This window comes from Lissotriton vulgaris, unplaced genomic scaffold (genome assembly GCF_964263255.1).
Source record: "Lissotriton vulgaris unplaced genomic scaffold, aLisVul1.2 SCAFFOLD_1549, whole genome shotgun sequence".
Lineage (NCBI taxonomy): Eukaryota > Metazoa > Chordata > Amphibia > Caudata > Salamandridae > Lissotriton > Lissotriton vulgaris.
The window spans coordinates 77,073-95,611 of NW_028255745.1; the positions used below are offsets into that span (position 1 = coordinate 77,073).

The 18,539-nt window shown below is 43.9% G+C and overlaps 1 protein-coding gene and 1 long non-coding RNA gene across 3 annotated transcripts in view; one reads left to right on the forward strand and one right to left on the reverse strand.

Annotated features, from left to right (window-relative positions):
• LOC147659019 (A-kinase anchor protein 2-like) overlaps nt 1–18,539 on the forward strand; it is a 265,438-nt gene that overhangs the window by 35,419 nt on the left and 211,480 nt on the right. The window lies entirely within an intron of this gene.
• LOC147659020 (uncharacterized) lies at nt 13,393–14,781 on the reverse strand. The gene is made up of 3 exons (XR_015307335.1): nt 14,452–14,781; nt 14,083–14,417; nt 13,393–13,778 (listed from the first exon to the last, which is right to left on the reverse strand). It is a non-coding gene; the product is annotated as an uncharacterized LOC147659020 (long non-coding RNA).

Sequence of the window (18,539 nt, forward strand, 5' to 3'; positions counted from 1 at the left end):
TGAGGGATTCTGCGGTTTTCCTAATGGAGACATTACTGTCTTTGGTTCAAGAAAGCCCCCTTCCGTTGAGCCTAAAGCGCAAAGGCGCACATCGATGACGTCACATTTTTTGTTGTACGCTGGTATTAGAGCGCGCCCTTTGCTAGCTGACAACACCCTCAGTCATAACTTCTGAGGTGAATCCGTTCAGTGCACTTGTTTATGAAACGGAATAGGTGCAGACGAGTTATTAGAGATACATTTCCTTATTAAAAAATAAAACACCTACAACTGCCATTTATTTACTAGTGCGCAACTCTCCAGGTGTTCTAATGCTCCTTCATCATACCTTTTCCTTCAATCTCATAAGAAATGACGTTAAAAAACAAAATTAGAATAGGCCTATCTTTATGGAATGTTGCTACTATATACATAGGGCCCGATGTAGGTGGCCGTTTCAAGCCATTTACCGACCAGTAACGGCCGATTTCGGCCGTTACCGACCGGTAAATAGCCAATCGGTATGTAGGGGCCTAAATCCAAGGCCACATGTAGGTAAATCTACATTTACAGAATCGGTAAAATTACCGAATCGGTAAAATTCGGTAATTTTCGGTAATTAAGAATCGGTAAATGTTACTTACCTACATCTGGCCCTTAATCTTTTAATAGTCACAGTTATGATTTTAGCTACAAACTAATCAGAGAAAACACATCCTTACCAGAACGCATGTTCAAATTCCTAACTTGTCGTGTCTTATATAAAGGGCCACTGGAATTATGCAATTCTGTGGCCAAAACATTTCCGCATACATATGGGTGTACTGCATTTGCCACATAAACCATCATCTGCTACCTAATTGCCAGATTTCATCATTAAAAATATTTCTAGCTCAAAAAGGACAAAAGTTACTTGGAAAAGTGCCATGGTTACAGCACCAAGGTTAACTGCCCAACTTTCAGTTGCTGCTTGCTGTACTCAGGTGTCAAATTGGCACCAAATGAGGTGAAACCTTTTTCTCAGACATTATTAATGTGACTTAAAATAAGCTACCAAAATAATGTGGCTATAGAAGTGCTGTATAATGTAGTCAACCCTGCCACATAATTCCAGTGGAGCTGCTTACGTTCATAGCCGAAATATAACTTCCGGTACTTGGAAGGGATCACAAGCCCTGCTCTTTTAACCAGTTGAAGCCATAAGATTCCACCTTCTAAATATTTAAAGTGATTGCTAATACCTGGCCTTCGTCCCAGGTGGACGAGTCCCCAAGTGGCACAGAATGTCCTAGAGAGGGCGGCCAAGGATGATGACGCGATTATTTGCTGGACTGTCCATCCCCATGGTAGGACAGTGCTGACGACAGAGCACCGCTGCGACGACTGGTCCTGTCCTGGAGCCTTTTACTGGATGGAGGGTGTCTCTAAAGTAATTGCAATGCAGATGAGAGGAATGCGCAGCCGGTCGGTCACTCTGCAGCATTGCTCAGCATCGCAGGGCGCGCGACTCCGCCGCCCCCTTCGTTCGCATACAAGGGCATGGCCTAACCCATGGGAGCGTGATCGAAGGCTATGTGCTTTTTGATTTCACCAGGATTTAATCAGCCCCTGCTGCAGCTCTTCTGGGAGGCATCAAGTGGGCTTGCTCAGTTTCATTTTAGCAAGTAGTTGCTGCAAAATGTGCTGAAAATGCTCTCAATGGAACTGAATTGAACCCCTCTGTCTTGAAGAATTCAATAAAAAAAGGCAACCACTGAACTGCCGCGAGAGCTTACCCCCAGTGAAATCTAAATCATGGAGTCCATATTTTTACTGTTAAAGAGCCCTTACGCAGCCCACAATGGTGCTGGCAGCCTTTAATGTGTTAAATTCAAGCCGGATCCTCCCAGGAAAATACCACCCAAGGCAGTGCAAGTGCTTTATTTCTCCCATCCTGGTGCCTCCCTTCCTAAATGGCTATTTTTCTCACATTTCTCCAAACTTATGTTAGCGTTTATGCAACTGATGATAAATGCACAGTCAAGATGAACATCATTGTAAATTTGTATTTAACTTATAAGATTTTAAAAATTAATTATATCGTTTTATATGCAATATTGAGTTTACTGGGAAAATGTACAGTACGTATATGTATTTTTAAAATGGAGATATTGCAATGTTTTTTTATTAACTATGCAAATAAAAATTTCAAATGCACAGGGCTTAGTTTGTGCGTTTCACTTGGAATACTGCCTCTGAGTAGAAGAGCGGGGGATGAGGAAAGAAATGAAACCTCTTGAGGAAGGCAAAAAGGAGGATTGAAGAAAAAGAGATCAGTGCTGAGGGAGGGTAGATTGGCAACTGGGGCAATGGGTTCATTAAAGGATGACGAGTGATGGGGCATCCAAGTCATCCCACAGTCACCATTGTTGCTTAGCAGCAGGCCTGGTCAAGGCACCTCAGATCCAGCTGAGAGGTCAAGATGAGGCTTAACCAGGCACTCTATCAGGTGAATGTCAACCAGGATCCCTAGCTGAATTCTCTTGCTTGGTACCCATTACAGAGCCACCAGGGGCTGAGGCAGCATGGCCGGGACACACCTGCGCTTCCAGAGCCCCTGACTGCGCAGGTTCGATCCTGCTATGTGACATGTAGGAATCCCAAGGAGGGACATTTCACTTCAAAACTAAGGACCCAGCAGGGCTCGAGTCGGGGTACCACGCGGGTGGACGGCATCCCCCCACTTATTTTACCGGGGTGACACCGTCCCCCCTGCCAAACAGCTGGACTTCACTCTTTGGCCTCTCTGGGAGGAGGAGCTTGGCACCTTTCGTGATGTCACTTCCTGTCTTGACGTCACTTCCGGTGACAGCGTCCCCCCACTTCTTTTTTTACGACTTGTGCCCTGGGACCCAGCATTATCCTTCCTTACACTGGCCTGGTTCAGAGCACACTCTGGTGTTAGCCCTGGGGAGAAATGTACTTCCACGGTAAGGGCTTTTACAGTAATGTGGCGAAGCCTGTTGTGGCTCGGGAGGTGGTAGGCCTGGGGGTGAGTGGTCAGGAAATCTGGTTGAAGACGTGACCCTTCACAGCAGAAGCATTAACACTACTTCCGCTGCTGTAATTCTGATTATTGATCTAATGCCGATTCCCTGAGGTCCATTACTTAAACTGGACAGCACATGCACCATTTTGTCAACACTGCCTCGAGCTAGAGCTGGGACTATGTACAGGTAGGGCAGACAAAGACAGAAGTTTGCCTTACGTTATCTCCAGTTATTTGGACACCCTCAGTCGGCACACTCTTAGACACCCCGATGAAGGGCCTTCGGTTTGGCTTCCTCTGTGTTTAGGTAATCACTCGTCTCTGGCTGGGCAATCCTGGCTTTTGTGTGAATGTGCAGGATCATTACATTTTCCATGGCAGTGGGGGGGGGGGGGGGGTGGAGAGGTGAGGGCCTTGTTGAAAATACAAGTTTAATAAAGCAGGACATATTTTTTTTGTCAATTTGATTATGAAAATATTGGGCAATTCCAAGGCAAAAAGGAATTAGAAGCGTCAGAAATTCAATTAAAAAAAATCTTGGCAATGGGGTCAACAGAAATGTAAGCAAAGAGGTTTAACTTGAACTTCCTCAAACTGGTTTCACTCCAGAGCACACAGTACCATTTGTTGAATGTCCCCGTCATCTTATATCCTCACCCTGTACATGGTACTTGAATCTTTTAGCAAGCAAGCATGTTGGAACTGGTCGCATATCCCAAATACCCAACACGTGACCAGGTCACAGAAATAACATTTGCATGCAGTTTATATGCGGACACTGCCCTTCTGGGCGATTGCATGTCTGTTCAACAAAAGTAAACACTTACCCCCTTTTTTTAATGCAAAAAGAAGCACTGTCGTTGCTAACACAATAGAGTAACCAAAGTAGCAAGTCAATCCTCGGTGGTGTGTTTCCTGCAGATAACCGGAAACCTCTATTTCGGTTTCTAAGTTTTCCACTCCTGGAGACAATTGGCAGCTGATTGCACATTGGGATTTTTCCCACCACTTGTTTTCATGGGTATACCTATTAAAAGGGGTGGAGTCACAATTTTAGTTGTTTGTCTTTGTGTCTGTGTTTGAAGCACACTTTTGGTTCTGAATTATGATTCAGTCTTGCGTCTTCGAGGGTTGGGAAACAAAATACTGATTTGTGTTTGTCCAGTTTGTATCGTGAGCTCCTGGTAAGATTTGTTGAAATTGTTGTCGTGGTGACTTAAATGCAGCGGTCGAAGTGTTTCAGAAAAGTTTTGGAACTATGATGGTAGGGGGCTATCCTTTTGATATTGAGGGAGCAATGCTGGCCCTCTCCAGTACCAAACTGTTCACCCAGGCATCAGTAAACCCAGCACTTAAATGGGTATGCACATTGATTTGTTATCTTCCGCCTAGCAGAGAAGGTGCCTAGACAATTAGTTAGCTCACAAAAGAACAATTTGTTTCTACTGCAAAAGGGGGAAGATGTTAGCTGATAAAATCATAGGACCAGACTGTAAAAATGGTGGTTTAAAGTGCTGACAATATGAAGGATGAATGTCATTACAACGCATGCTTTTACAACGCATGCCATTACGACGCAACTTTTACAACGCAAGTCGTTACAACGACTTGCGTTGGGGCGCTGGATAGTGAATAGTTTAATTTACTATTCCAACTCCAGTCCCCGTGGATAGTAGGGAAGGTGTTGGATGGTAATTAAACTATTCCCTATCCTAGAGCGCCCTCCAGCGCAATTCGTTGTAATGACTTGCGTTGTAAAAGTTGCGTCGTAATGGTAGTGCGTTGTAAAAGTTGCGTTGTAAAGGATGTTTCCCCAATATGAACAGTGAAAGTAGTGGACGTCTGTTCCTGTGAGTTCCTGATCACTTCGACCCCAACATAAACATTGATTCTGTACTTCATGAAGTTTTCAAGGTTCACCTTTGTGTTACTGTATGTTCTTGATGGACTGTTTCCAGCAAGACGAGTCAATGCTTGATGGTTTTGTTAAAGGGAGGGAGTGAGTTGATGTTATTTCTCAATGTGGTAGCTGTGGAATGATTGGTATATGGTAGAAATTCATTAAATAAAAGTGTGAGTTCAATAATAATGCATTTCGGTAGACTACGTATACATAGTAATTGTAAAGCCATGGTTTACTTTCAAAACCGCATCACAATGTTTCAGAGCGCTAGGATGTTAGAGTCAAACCCAGCACTTGGCTATACTTTTTATGTGCCATGCTTTGTGACTTTCTTTATTTATGGATTGTTTCATCAGTTCCAGGTAGTATAACAAAAACTTAAGGCATTTTCAGTTTTAAAGGATCTAGACAAGACTGCTTGGCAAACCATGAAGGAGGGTATGGGCTGGAGTCAGGTAATGGCACAGAGGAGAAGGGGCTGCTACATCCTATATCGTCTCCGAATTGGTGTTGTTTGCTTTATTGTATTGTTCCACCATATATGAAACCTTTTTGGTGAGCGCGCGCTTTCTAAATACGCTGTAACAGAACATATCAGAACATGACCATTTGCAAAGCGGTCTGATAACCTCATGGGTCACGTTCATGCTATATAAACCTTTTATAAATAAATAATACTACGACTGTGTCATTACCAAGAGTTCACTTCCAACGGAAGTCATTACAACGATTTAGTTTAAATTACTATTCCAACTCCAGTCGGTGTATCAGTAGGGAAGGTTTTGGACTTAAAATCCAACACCAGTCCAACACTGCATTCCCTAAAGCAAGTTGTTGTAACGACTTGCGTTGTAATGGAACTAGTGATAATGTCGCAGTCATGGTACTGACTGTGTTGTAAAGGCACTCTGTCGTAATGCCTGCGTTGTAATAGATGTTTCCCTCCATTTTGGTTATACCAGCAAAGGAACTTCACTACAACAGTTTCAACCAACTGAAGAAGGACTGACTTCTAAGACCCACCAGAGCTTACCATTATTTAGACAAAGAGGCCAATAAAATCAAACATTGTTTCTTAGGGACTTGCGGATACAGAACAGCCTCCGGTTTTGAGCCAAGTCGACAAAATCCATAAGTGATCGCTCAGGTGAGAGCACAAAAAGCCAGTAATAATGTACTCAGGATGGTTCATGGGCTAAAAGCGATGGGCTCTGCTGCTTGGGGATTCTGCCCCTGCATCTCACCATTGGTGATACAGCACATTATATTAAAATGATCCCTGAAAGATTTGTTCTTTACAGGAAAATGTATCTCTCGTCAAGGTCGAGCACGCAGAATGATGAGCTTTCAGCAAATTATCCGCAGAGTATCTTTCAGGGGAATTTTCTTTTCTAAGAATACCTCACATTTAATTTAGCTAAATGGGTCATTTTGTCCCACTGGAGCTGAGCACAGGTGTATGCTATAAGATGCAACCCTGGTACAATTATTTTCACTTTCAAACAAGTAAATGCTGCAACATTTAAGTGATTCATTATAAAAAGACCTCACAGAAAGGGTAACACGGTGGCCTTGTGATACAAAAGAGCTTTTCGCTGCATTTTTCGAAAGGAAAATTAGAATGTTCTGTCCCTGAGAATAGGTAGGTAGGTAGAAAACAACTTTATTTGGACAATTGTCCATAAAACATTCTAAAAACATATAAAAATGGTTACAGTGTACAATTAGTTTAAAACCAGTCTGGTCAACCCATCGCCCTCCCTCCTACTGCAATCCTACTGTAATCCATCGTCAAAACTCTGAACCGAGCCTTTTATGGTATTCAAATTTTCTTGTATACTCTTTAAATCCTAATAAACTTATTGAACTAAAAAAAACTCTTAACCGAGCCATTCTCATGCCACATCTACATAACAATTTTTTTACAGAAACTCTACAGCCTTCCTCTTTTGTACAATTCTATATTTAAAAAACAAGGGTCTTAAAAACGTAATGTGGCTTTAAAGATAAAAACCACAGTCCATAAGTATATGTCGGGGGTAGGGACAAAAAAACATCATTATCCTGCACCGTGACCCAACAAGAGCAGGACGAATGGATTGGATTGCGTCCCAATCTTGTCCTTAAAATTTCATTCTGCAGGTCGGGGTCAGGTACCTGTGTCAGGTAGAAAAAGCAGCACCCAGACCTAGAGAGGGTATTGAAAAACTGATCGAAGATTTCTAACTCAGGTAGTAGGCCAGGTCGAGAGTCCTGGCCACCTTTGAGCAGACTCTTTCAATGCTTGTTTACCGGGAAAACGGGACCAGGATATAATTGTACCGCAATCAGAATAGAGGCTCTTGATACGACTTAATCTATTGTTTTTTACTTCCCTTGCCCACCTTCATTCATTGCCTTGAATGTCATCACAGCAGACTTTAGAGACCTTTATCACTTCATCATCCTCCGAGAGTCTATTAAAAATGTTTAAAGCCTGGGTAAATGCCAACAAATTCCAAGAGGTAAGATTGAACTCCCTTGTTATGCCCTGGACCATGGTTCCAGGTGGAGGCGACAAACGTCGTCTGAGAACTGCCCCTTCTAAACGGTTCCAGTCATAGGAGGGATCAAGTGAAAATACCTCTGTGCCATACAAGCACTGGGGAAGGTATTTTCCCTTTGTATGCCCTCAATAAAGGAATATGAGACAACCCTCCATATTTACGATTAAATCTGGACAAGCAGCTAGCCTGCCGCAATGACTACTGCTTAATACAATCCCAGGGTATGACCCATTTTTAATTCCTCCCGAATGTCAAACCTAAATATTTATAACAATCAACTGAGCCCACCTCCCGGGTGTTTAAATACCAGCTGAATATTTTTACTCTTTTACCAAAGACCAACACCTTGGTCTTCACTAGATTATTTTGTTGCTGGTTCTGCTTGCTCAATGTTTCAAGGGTGTATCATTTCCTCTGTAGACCAATTGGGGTGCAATTTAACAGTACCAGGACATCTGCATAAAGCAAACAGGCAATTTTCTGTTTCCACACTTTAGGGGAAAAGGACTTTATTTGGTATATAAAGTAGGGGGGTTGGCTAAAAATAAACTAAAAAGCAGGGGTGCTAGAGCACACCCCTGCACAAGGCCATTTTTAATGGGGATTCCCTGGGATAGCCGGCCCGATTACCTAGCTCCACCTGAGCCCAATTGGCAGAGAGTAGTGATTGTAATACACCAAGGAGGTAAGGAGAATAGGTTTTCTGACATTTATATGGAGCAAACAGTATTTAACCTGTGCAGAAATGCAAATGATATGATATTTTAGTATTGGTTATAGTTTTGCACTCTACAACTTCTAATCAACATTTATAAATGTTGTTCTCTGAAGTTATCAAAATACCATCAGACGTGGGTCCGTGCTCGCTGTGGCATAAGAAGCACGCTGTGCCTCACTGATGAGCCTTAAACAACCTGAAAATGGTCTACGGCTGTTTGTTTTTGTATTCACAAGGAACCTGACCAGGCAGTTCGGGTTGAGCTGCATTCATATTGGAAAAAGCCCAAGCCTTAATTGCATGATGGTGATTCCTGTCTGGAGTGGCAAAAAAAATAATGAAATGGAATGCAGTCCAGGATAAGCTGAGATGAATTCAATCACTTTTTTGTTTTTCTCCTCATTCAAAACGAGTACTCGTGTGATTCGGTTCCATTATCGATATCACAATCAAGACTTTTTTTTAATATACAGAAAGCTGTATAAAAATATTTCTCAGCAAGGTATTCCTTTCTTAGGCAAAAGGAGAGTGTTGGCGTAAACTTTGCTGTTTCCCATATATTAACTGCATTCCTGATGTGAAATACAATCAATGGGAGAGATCTTTAACCAATGAGGTGTACAAGGAACCACTATTGCTAAAATATGTATACATTTAGGAAGTCAAACATGATCTGTAATTAAATCAGAGTGGCCTAAGACAGATTTTAAAAACTAATTTGACCTGTATTACTAAGAGTAACACAAACAGTACTTGAGGAAATAGTGAAAGAACCAACACAGGTCTTGCTAAGCCCAGAGATAGGCTGATGGGTAAAAGCACTAATTTGTGTTACTGGGGATCCACTCGCCAATCCTCACTGTTATTCTGAGGAACTAGGTGCCCCTATACAGAATTGCTTTCTCACCACTCCATGTCAAAGCTGGTTTATCCGAGGTGGTGGACGGTTTTTCAACGGTGCTGCAATGTCGGCCCCCAGTAACAAAAGCAGTAAGCAAGCGTTTTTTAGCCTCCCTGGACCAGCTAGTGTTTCCCCATGGGCTGGCCCCAAAAAATTGCCAGTGCTAATTTGGGTTCAGAGTCCGCCCCTGCTCTGAACACAGTGTAGGCAATTTAAGCCATGGACGCCCGCCTGCATTTTCCTGTGTGGTTATGTCCTACTGAATTGCCATAAAAGAGGGCTTGGTTTTGAAGATGCTTGTTGCTCGAGGTGATCCCCTTACACTACTCTACCTCTTAGAAGCAATAATACTCTGGTAAATAGTCTACTCTTCTTTTAGGTAACTTTAAAGTGGCTATGGGGGAGGGGAGTCACCCCGCTGCTTGTAAGCAGCGCAAATAAAGGAAACATTAAATCATAATAACTGAATTATTATAATTTTAGGTTTCGTGCTGCTTTGCGGGCGGGGCAGAGTTAGAAACACTATATTGCTCTTAAATGGATGTCTATTTGAAAAGAATGTAATAAAGTATCTGTAAAGGCTCTAGAAATAGCGCCTGGGTTGTAAATGTAAAGTCTGTTAACACGTGTAACCCTCAGCATTGGAGCAGAATCCACTGGCACCAATTTCCTTACACATTATGTGCCTGCCGGCCAGGGCACAAGTCCTAAAAAAAGAAGTGGGGGGGGGGGACACGCTGTTGCCGGAAGTGACGTCACACACAGGACGTGACATCACGAAAGGTGCAGAGGTCCTTGTCCCAGAGAAGCCAAAGAGTGAAGTCCAGCTGTTTGGCAGGGGGGACGACGTCCCTCCGGTCAAATAAGTGGGGGGACGCCGTCCACCCGCGTGGTACCCCGACTCGAGCCCTGCTGCCGGCTCACAAATAAAATGTTGCATCTTTCTATACCACTGCTTTTGTGCAGGGTACCAGTGCCACACGCGCTTCACCCCAATAGCAGGATTTTTTAGGCAGGACTGAGTTACTGTTAAGAGTTACAACCACACTCATTTGTTGCGCTGTTTGGCAAAGCTAATTTATTGAACACTGCAATGTGATTTGTTTTTCTGGTTGGCAAATAAAAGAAACAACGGACAACGGTGTCCTGCATTAATGCCCATGAAAAGAAAGCGCCGCTTGCTTAAATAATGCAAGAGATCATGGTCTGTGGCGCATATCGATGACCTGACATGTGCTGCCTGCCTCACAAACAGAAGAACACTGCTTTGTCGCTCTCTGATGTGACAGGAAAAGGGGACACATCTCTAGCCGTAGCCGTGAGGGACAGGGATTCAACGTTCTTTGGGCTTGTCTCTCACTTGGTGTGTGATTGTCGTCATGCCAACGCCACGCGCTGTGCGTTCGACTACCATGGAAGAAAGACGATTCTTTCTCTCTTCTGTTCTGTGCTACCTCAATTTTCTAAGATCCCGTCTGCTCTGCAGTGGCTGCTTCCTCATACTACATTTTAAAGTGTTTTATGTTGTTTTAACAAGTTTTCTTTATCGGGGGTGTCGAATTTCACTTAGAAAAACTAGTGGTAATGATCTTTTCGGGATCTTGTGAAGCTCCAAAACTTTTTTTTTCAGTTTAAGAAAGTTTTTATTTTGTTTAAACAAAAGTCAATACAAAGATGATAAAATAGTACATGAGAAACTTTGATCAAATTTCAGATGTGCATGCCTTTGCAGAAAGGTAACTTTTTATAGAGATTCTTGAAAGATTCCAATCCTAAACAGGTACACAGTGCACTAGAAACGTAAGTGCTGTTGTCTTGCGTACTCCCTTGCAATGAAAGTGCCACCACTTGGTCTAAGGATAATGTGGAGATATTGGAAATAAAGATCACTCCTAGCCGTAAATGTGCTTGGCGTAGGGCAGCCCCGAAGATTTGCCAGGTTTTAGCTGCTGTTTATCTTCCCCTGTGCTCCCACGTACGTTTCATACTATCCTGGGTCCCTTAGAAACGGTCAGAGGCTGAGTTCAGGCAAGACTGGGACCAACCCAGGGCCTATGGGTAGCCATGCGCTGTACAAAAACCCCTCTTCCCTGAAAAACACAAAGCCCCAAATTTTGGGGCCGGCACATACTGTGGGTCACCACCAGTAATGACCAGCAAGCGACCTAACACATGTCAGTACCCCTGTATGTTGAGTGAGTGACTGAATGAACTCTATAAGCATGGCCACTGGAATTATGTGATTGAGCGCCCATGGTGATTTTCGCACAAATATAGAGTTATCGCATTTGCCACATAATCCATCATCTGCTACTTAATCTGAAGATTTTAACCCCAAAAAATGTGTTTCTAGCTTAAACTGTTCAAAAATGACAAAAAATGTGACAACACGAGTTGCAATGCAGTGGAACGGCCTTTCCAAGCTGTACTGGTCACAATTATGTTGCTTATTGATATATTTGTGGGTTAAAATGGTACTAATGAGGTTCAGCCAAGGCCCAAAGAGTGTTAAGTTTAAAAATGATGAAACAATGAAGTAATACTATTACAAGATGTGCCGCATTACACCACATAATTTGCCCGATCTTGCTGCATAATTTACTCAACCTTGCCGCATAATTTGGCCTTCCTCTGGCGCATAATTCCTGAGGCCCTGTCTATAAGCAATCACTGAGATCTGCCAGTGCCATCAGGGTGTTATTCAGTCCTTCCATTCTATATGCTTTTCCGTGATGCTGTGAGTTGCCTCGAATCTGGCAGTGGTATTTTTCATTTTACAGAGTTTTTTATAGGGCGAAGTCGACCCGAATGGGGTATCAGAGCGCTTTACATAGCATCAGTTGCATTACATGAGGACACATTCATTTTTTATTTTTTTTGTTAGGCACGGGGAAATTAAGTGATTTGCCCAGAATCACAGGGTGTTCAGGGTCATCGCTGAGACTTGAACCCAATTCCACAGATTCGAGGTCGACCGCCATAGCCGTTAGGCCAACTCCTCTCCCCAAATGCAAGAGTTGTGCTTTATATACTTTTGAGCTAATGGCGCGTCTGTCTGTCCTGAGTCAAAGACAGGTGGATTTTAAATAATAAAAAAAAGTGTTTACAATGATGGCAGTCATGGTTTGAAGGAGAAAAATAGTGTAGCCTCTTATTCGCTGACTTAGCCACGTGCGGTAACATTCTGCGTGTCGTTCTGAAACTGAATAGCTTCCACTTTGTGTTTCTTCCGGTGTTTCCTGTTATTGTTGCACTAGGTCATGTGTCCTTTTTTTATTCCGCCAGCTGAATCGATCTAATTGATGATGCACTGTTTGTCACTTCTCGCTTTTGCAGCGTTTTAAGTTATGAATCGACTTCTTTTGAGAACGCTTGGAGACTACTATGAGTCCGATTTTGCAGCTGGCATGGTAATTAACATACTACAAGGGCCCTGGTGCTCGCTATTGGCTGTCATTACCTGTGCATGTGCAAGTGCCTGGGAGGGTGCCCGTTCTGAATGTTGTTTGTGAGATGTGATTGCCTTGCACTTGAGCCTACTTGGGTATATCCAGCCAATGGTGTTGGCCATTACTCTTGAATACTATGAGGAGATTGGCAGTGTGAACACTGTATTTGTGAAGAGTGTGAACTTCAACTGTTTGATGACCCTGTAAACTACTTTCAAAACTTGACCTTTGCCCTCTTAGCCACTGGCTGCCACCAATTTTCAAGCATAAATGCAATCTGGCAAAAAATTGCTACATTTTGAGCTATGCATTGCCATTAGCAAGACATAAGAAATGTATACTCCTACACTATTTATGTCTCTTTTCCTTTCTATATTTTTGGCCAGCAGAGTATGTGGGAGATATGGCAGGACTTCGAGGCTTGTGGCAGACAACTGGTTAATTTTTCTCGCCTCATTATGGGATCTTTTTACTTAGGTTTTAGGACACCTAAGTCCCATTTACCTGTGGAAATATTCTTTTTGCAAGACAAATTCCCAATCCTGGTTTATAGAATCAGGGTCAGCGGTATATGCAAATGGAGTTGTGAATGAGGAAATTGTGACAGTTTGTGGAGATTTAGGGTTCTGTGTGTGATGGGGTGGTGGTTCTACCTGCTGCAGATGGTGAACTCCCACAAACCCGTAGTTTTGTGGTTTGCGCATACTCCTTGCCAATAGATTCCCATAGTAGGAATGTGTGAGGTGCACTCCTGTTAAAGCAGAAGTAAGTGCACCTCCATGGAGGGAACGGAGAGAACAAGCATTTGCAATGCAATGGTCTCGGCATCATTAAAGGTAGAGCTATTGGCATTTCTTTCTTTTTCTTTAAATCATAAATAAATGGCATTGTTATTTACATTGCCAATACACAGCACTCTGCACTCAACAGCACACACCACTCTGCACCTGCACTCACTGCTCTGCACACTCACTCTGCACTCACTACTCTGCACTCACTACTCTGCACTCACTACTCTGCACTCACTACTCTGCACTCACTACTCTGCACTCACTACTCTGCACTCACTATTCCGCATTCTGCACACTCACTCTGCACTCACTACTCTGCACTCACTACTCTGCACTCACTACTCTGCACTCACTATTCTGCATTCTGCACACTCACTCTGCACTCACTACTCTGCACTCTGCACTCACCACTCAGTACTCTGCACTCACTACTCTGCACTCACTACTCACTACTCTGCACTCACTACTCTGCACTCACTACTCTGCACTCACTACTCTGCACTCACTACTCACTACTCTGCACTCACTACTCACTACTCTGCACTCACTACTCACTACTCTGCACTCACTACTCACTACTCTGCACTCACTACTCTGCACTCACTACTCTGCACTCTGCACTCACTACTCTGCACTCTGCACTCACTACTCTGCACTCACTACTCACAGTCACTACTCTGCACTCACTACTCTGCACTCACTACTCACTACTCTGCACTCACTACTCACTACTCTGCACTCACTACTCACTACTCTGCACTCACTACTCTGCACTCACTACTCTGCACTCACTACTCACTACTCTGCACTCACTACTCTGCACTCACTACTCACTACTCTGCACTCACTACTCTGCACTCACTACTCTGCACTCACTACTCTGCACTCTGCACTCACTACTCTGCACTCACTACTCACACTTACTACTCTGCACTCACTACTCTGCACTCACTACTCTGCACTCACTACTCTGCACTCACTATTCTGCATTCTGCACACTCACTCTGCACTCACTACTCTGCACTCACTACTCACTACTCTGCACTCACTACTCTGCACTCACTACTCTGCACTCACTACTCTGCACTCACTACTCTGCACTCTGCACTCACTACTCTGCACTCTGCACTCACTACTCTGCACTCACTACTCACTACTTTGCACTCACTACTCTGCACTCAAATATATTTTGTGTTAATATTGTTATTTTTTTTTTAATTGGTTGCTTTGTATGTTGCTTTACTGTGCACTTGATGTTTATAATTTGCATGGATCCATGTTTTGTATGTGGCTTAAGTTTTGTCATGTGTATGTTTAACAGCCCTGAAGAAGTCCTGTTGTTATGGGCCGAAGCATGTTGGCTGTGTCCATATCCCTGTTATTTTCAAGCAAGAAATAAATAATGAACGTTTCAACCATTCCTGTTTCTCAACATCTATATGAAACTCAAAGAGATTATGTATAACTCTGTATTGGCACTTATTGAGATATATTAACACTCTATTCTTGTTTATACTGTTTTTTTCCCCTTTATTTTAGTTTTTTTAAACATTTTTACGGCATTCTCGTGAACAGGGAGCCCTGGGAGTGAAGCACCTTTAGTAGGAAAACATACGGAGTTCGCCAATCAATACCATAACTGTTCTTGTGATCTTGTTTTGGAATTGTAAACATTGGGTGTGAGCTTGTGTTTCTTTAGCAACAAAACACAATATACTACAGCATACGGAACACTGAAAGAGGTTTTTCTTTGCATGCACAGGTGAGCATGTTACATCACAGTGCGTCTTTTTGTGGACTCGAGCATACTTCACTGGTGATAGACTTCAGGGCTTTTTTTTACAGTAGTGTATATGTTGCATTATGCTGTAATGCAACGTATTACAGTACAATATTGGGAATTCTGGGCTGGGGTACTGACATCTGACACAGATTTCCAGGATAATATCGTTAAAATCGATCAGATTTGCAATGATCTACAGAGACAAACACAAAGGCACAGAAAACACCACTTACAATAATTAAGAGTGTCTCTTTTGTGAATTGTCAGCCCTGGATCTGCTGTCAGTGACTGGGACGGCAGTGCAGAAGTGTATCCTGCACTAGCGTTAATGGTACATATTGAAAGAGGCATGGAGCCCACTAATGTGAATAACCAGACAAATGTGCCTCGAAAAGGACATCATTTATAACTGCTCTTTTATCTTAACAGAGTAAATAACATAGGTAACAAAACAGGCAGGCCATAGTTTCATTTAGCAGCTAAATATAAAATAACTCTTACTGCCCCCGGAATTCCGCCGCGGCCGCACCGGAAGTCAGGCAAAGTCGCCTGTGACGGGGGCGGAGCCGCGTCCGGACCGGAAGAGGAGGCAGGCGGAGGAAATGCGTGGAGCGGCCCGGGGCTCCTGCGAGCGTGGAGAGCCCCGGGGCCGACAACAGGACGTTGCACACGTGTTGTGGGGCTCCCTTGACCAAGAGGGAGTCCCGGGAAAGGAGCTACCAAGAGCCGCAGCGTCAACTCTCCCTGCCGGTGCGGAGAGCGGAGTCCCCCAGATTGCCACAGTAAGTTAAAGGGGAGGGGGAAGGGGGAGAGGGGGGGGGCCGGTGCACTTGTGTGTGTGTGTGTGTGTGTGTGCGCGCGTGTGTGTATGAGTGGGGGGGGTTCTGTATGTATGTGCGTGCGTGAGCGCTTCTGTGTGTGTTTCTATGTATGCGCATGCGTGTGTTGTGTGGGAGCCTCGCGCAGCGCTCGTGCTTATGCGCGTGCCACTTAAGAATCGCCTGCGCGCGGCCAGGAGTGTCTCCTGGGAAGCACACTCGCTGACAAAAGATCTCGGCGGAGACGCGCTTCCGCGCGGCTAGCCGAGACCTAAAAACACCTTTTCAAATGGAGCTTGGGGAAATGTTTCTGCACGGGAAAAAGTAGTTTCCTGTTGTGAAAGAAAAAAAGTTGAAGGAGCCAATGTCCATTGGCATCATATTTCCTTATATAGAATTTTCCATCTGTGATAATTGGACAAGCGTTAATGTTATGCAAGTGAGTACTCCTGGAATTTTACAATAGTCATGCTTCTTTAGATGTACTGTAATTCTGTTTGATCTTAAAAGTCAGAAGTTTACTCCACAGGAAGGTGTAATCTTTGGACATTTCCAACAGGCCTTTTGTGAATCGTGACGCCTTACAGGGATGTACGTCAGTACAACGCGATCAAAATGATCGCCGTACTTTACGACGCAGCCATTACAACGCAAGTCGTTACAACGACTTGCGTTGGAGGGCGCTAGATTGTGATTAGTTTAATTTTCTATTCCAACTCCAGCCCACGTAACAGTAGGGAAGGTGTTGGAATAGAAAATCAAACTATTCCTTTAACAAGAGCTCCCTCCAGCGCAAGTCGTAGTAACGACTTGCGTTGCAATGGCTGCGTAGTAAAGGACGCGCGGTGTAAACACCACGTTGTAAAGGATGTTTACCCCTTACAGTAGTGCAGCAGGAGCATGCTAGGTAGAGTCGCTTGCCATCCGCCTCAATTTTACAACCATATGAGGGGATGGTTTCAGTGCCTCTCGTTATACCTGGCCTTGACTGGCCACTGAATCCCTTGAAGGCTGGACCAATCCTGGGAGCAACCTCTTGAGAGATGAAGCATGTTGTCTTGGAAGCATAAGGCGGGATTTCGTTCTCTGTTCCACTTGTGGTTTAGAGTGGAATGAAATATATGAGAAGGGGTGTACCTCAAGGAAATATGAATGACTTGATAAGCAGTGTGGGGGGAAGCAAGGAGATTCATTCTTGTGAAAGGGGTCGCTTCTAAGACACCTAGGATAGGAACCTGATGCACTGGAATTGCTGCTCGAGCGCCTTCATAGTATACTTCGACCCTAGATGAATTTGTGACTGTTAGTGTCACACTCAGCGCAACAGTTTGGCAGGCAGCAGTTTACCACTGCATTCGCCGGATGGGATATGCACCCGTCTCCCTCCTAGAGGGCTGGTGGGAATCTGTACATATGGGGAGATGGGACGTCTCGCACCTCAAGATCGGCCACTTCCGGGGTGGGATTGCCATCTTTATTATTCCTTTTCATGTACGTATTCACATTATTCAGTGTGTGGCTATGGGATATCAGTGGTGTCCTCTTTGGAGAGCAGCATTTACAATGTGAGCTGTGTATAGAATACCGCTTTGTTGTACCACTCAAATCCCTGGAGTGCAATGGGAAGCTGTAAGACACCAGAAGACTAATTTGCCTCTTTGATCTAGGAGCGTGTCTGATAGCAGCAGTCCGTTAGCATTTTGACCCACCATAACGCACTAAAAAATAGGTGTACTGCAAGAATCACAAATGTATATTAATGGTTCGGAAAATGCCTTCAAGGTAATTTTGTACGGGGAGACAGTGGTTCTAGCGGAAAAAATACCTTATGTTTTAGGTAATACACATGCACAATGGCAGTATACTTTGTGCAGTGTATCCCCTAAGTGAATATAAACAGTGAATAGTGTAGGAAAAGGTTTCCATAGGTACAAGAAGTGACCATTCAATTATACATGGTAACAGCCTAAGTGTGTGGTAACACTGGCTGCTTAAGGTCCTTTCTGTACTCTTGTCGACAACGTTTCACCCCACCTATGGATGTGGGGTCTCCTCGGGACGTATAATGTGGGGATATCTTGGTCTACAGAGGGCGCAGCCTCCAAGAAATGGTGGTGTCCCGTATGTGGTGAAGGGAAGGAAAAGTGAACTCACGTGAGTACCCAGTGCGGCTCCCGGTGCGATGACCATCGCACCGGGAGCCGCATCCATAGGCAAGACGCCAGACTACTCACGAGTCGGCTAAATTATCGAAACGGAGATCGATCCATATAACCTGACACCATCGAATGTCAAACTGGGAAACAACATCCAGCCATCTGAGAAGGACTAGAGGAGTCCTCTATTTCATTATTGACAGAGACAGCTTCAACCTCTTCAATGTGAGCACCCGGCCGGGTACTCACGTGAGTTCACTTTTCCTTCCCTTCACCGTATACAGGACACCACCATTTTACGTAGGCTGCGCCCTCTGTGAACCAAGATATCCCCACATTATACGTCCTGAGGAGACCCCACATCCATAGGTGGGCTGAAACATCGTCGACAAGAGTACAGAAAGGACCTTAAGCAGCCAGTGTTACCACACACTTAGGCTGTTACCATGTATAATTGAATGGTCACT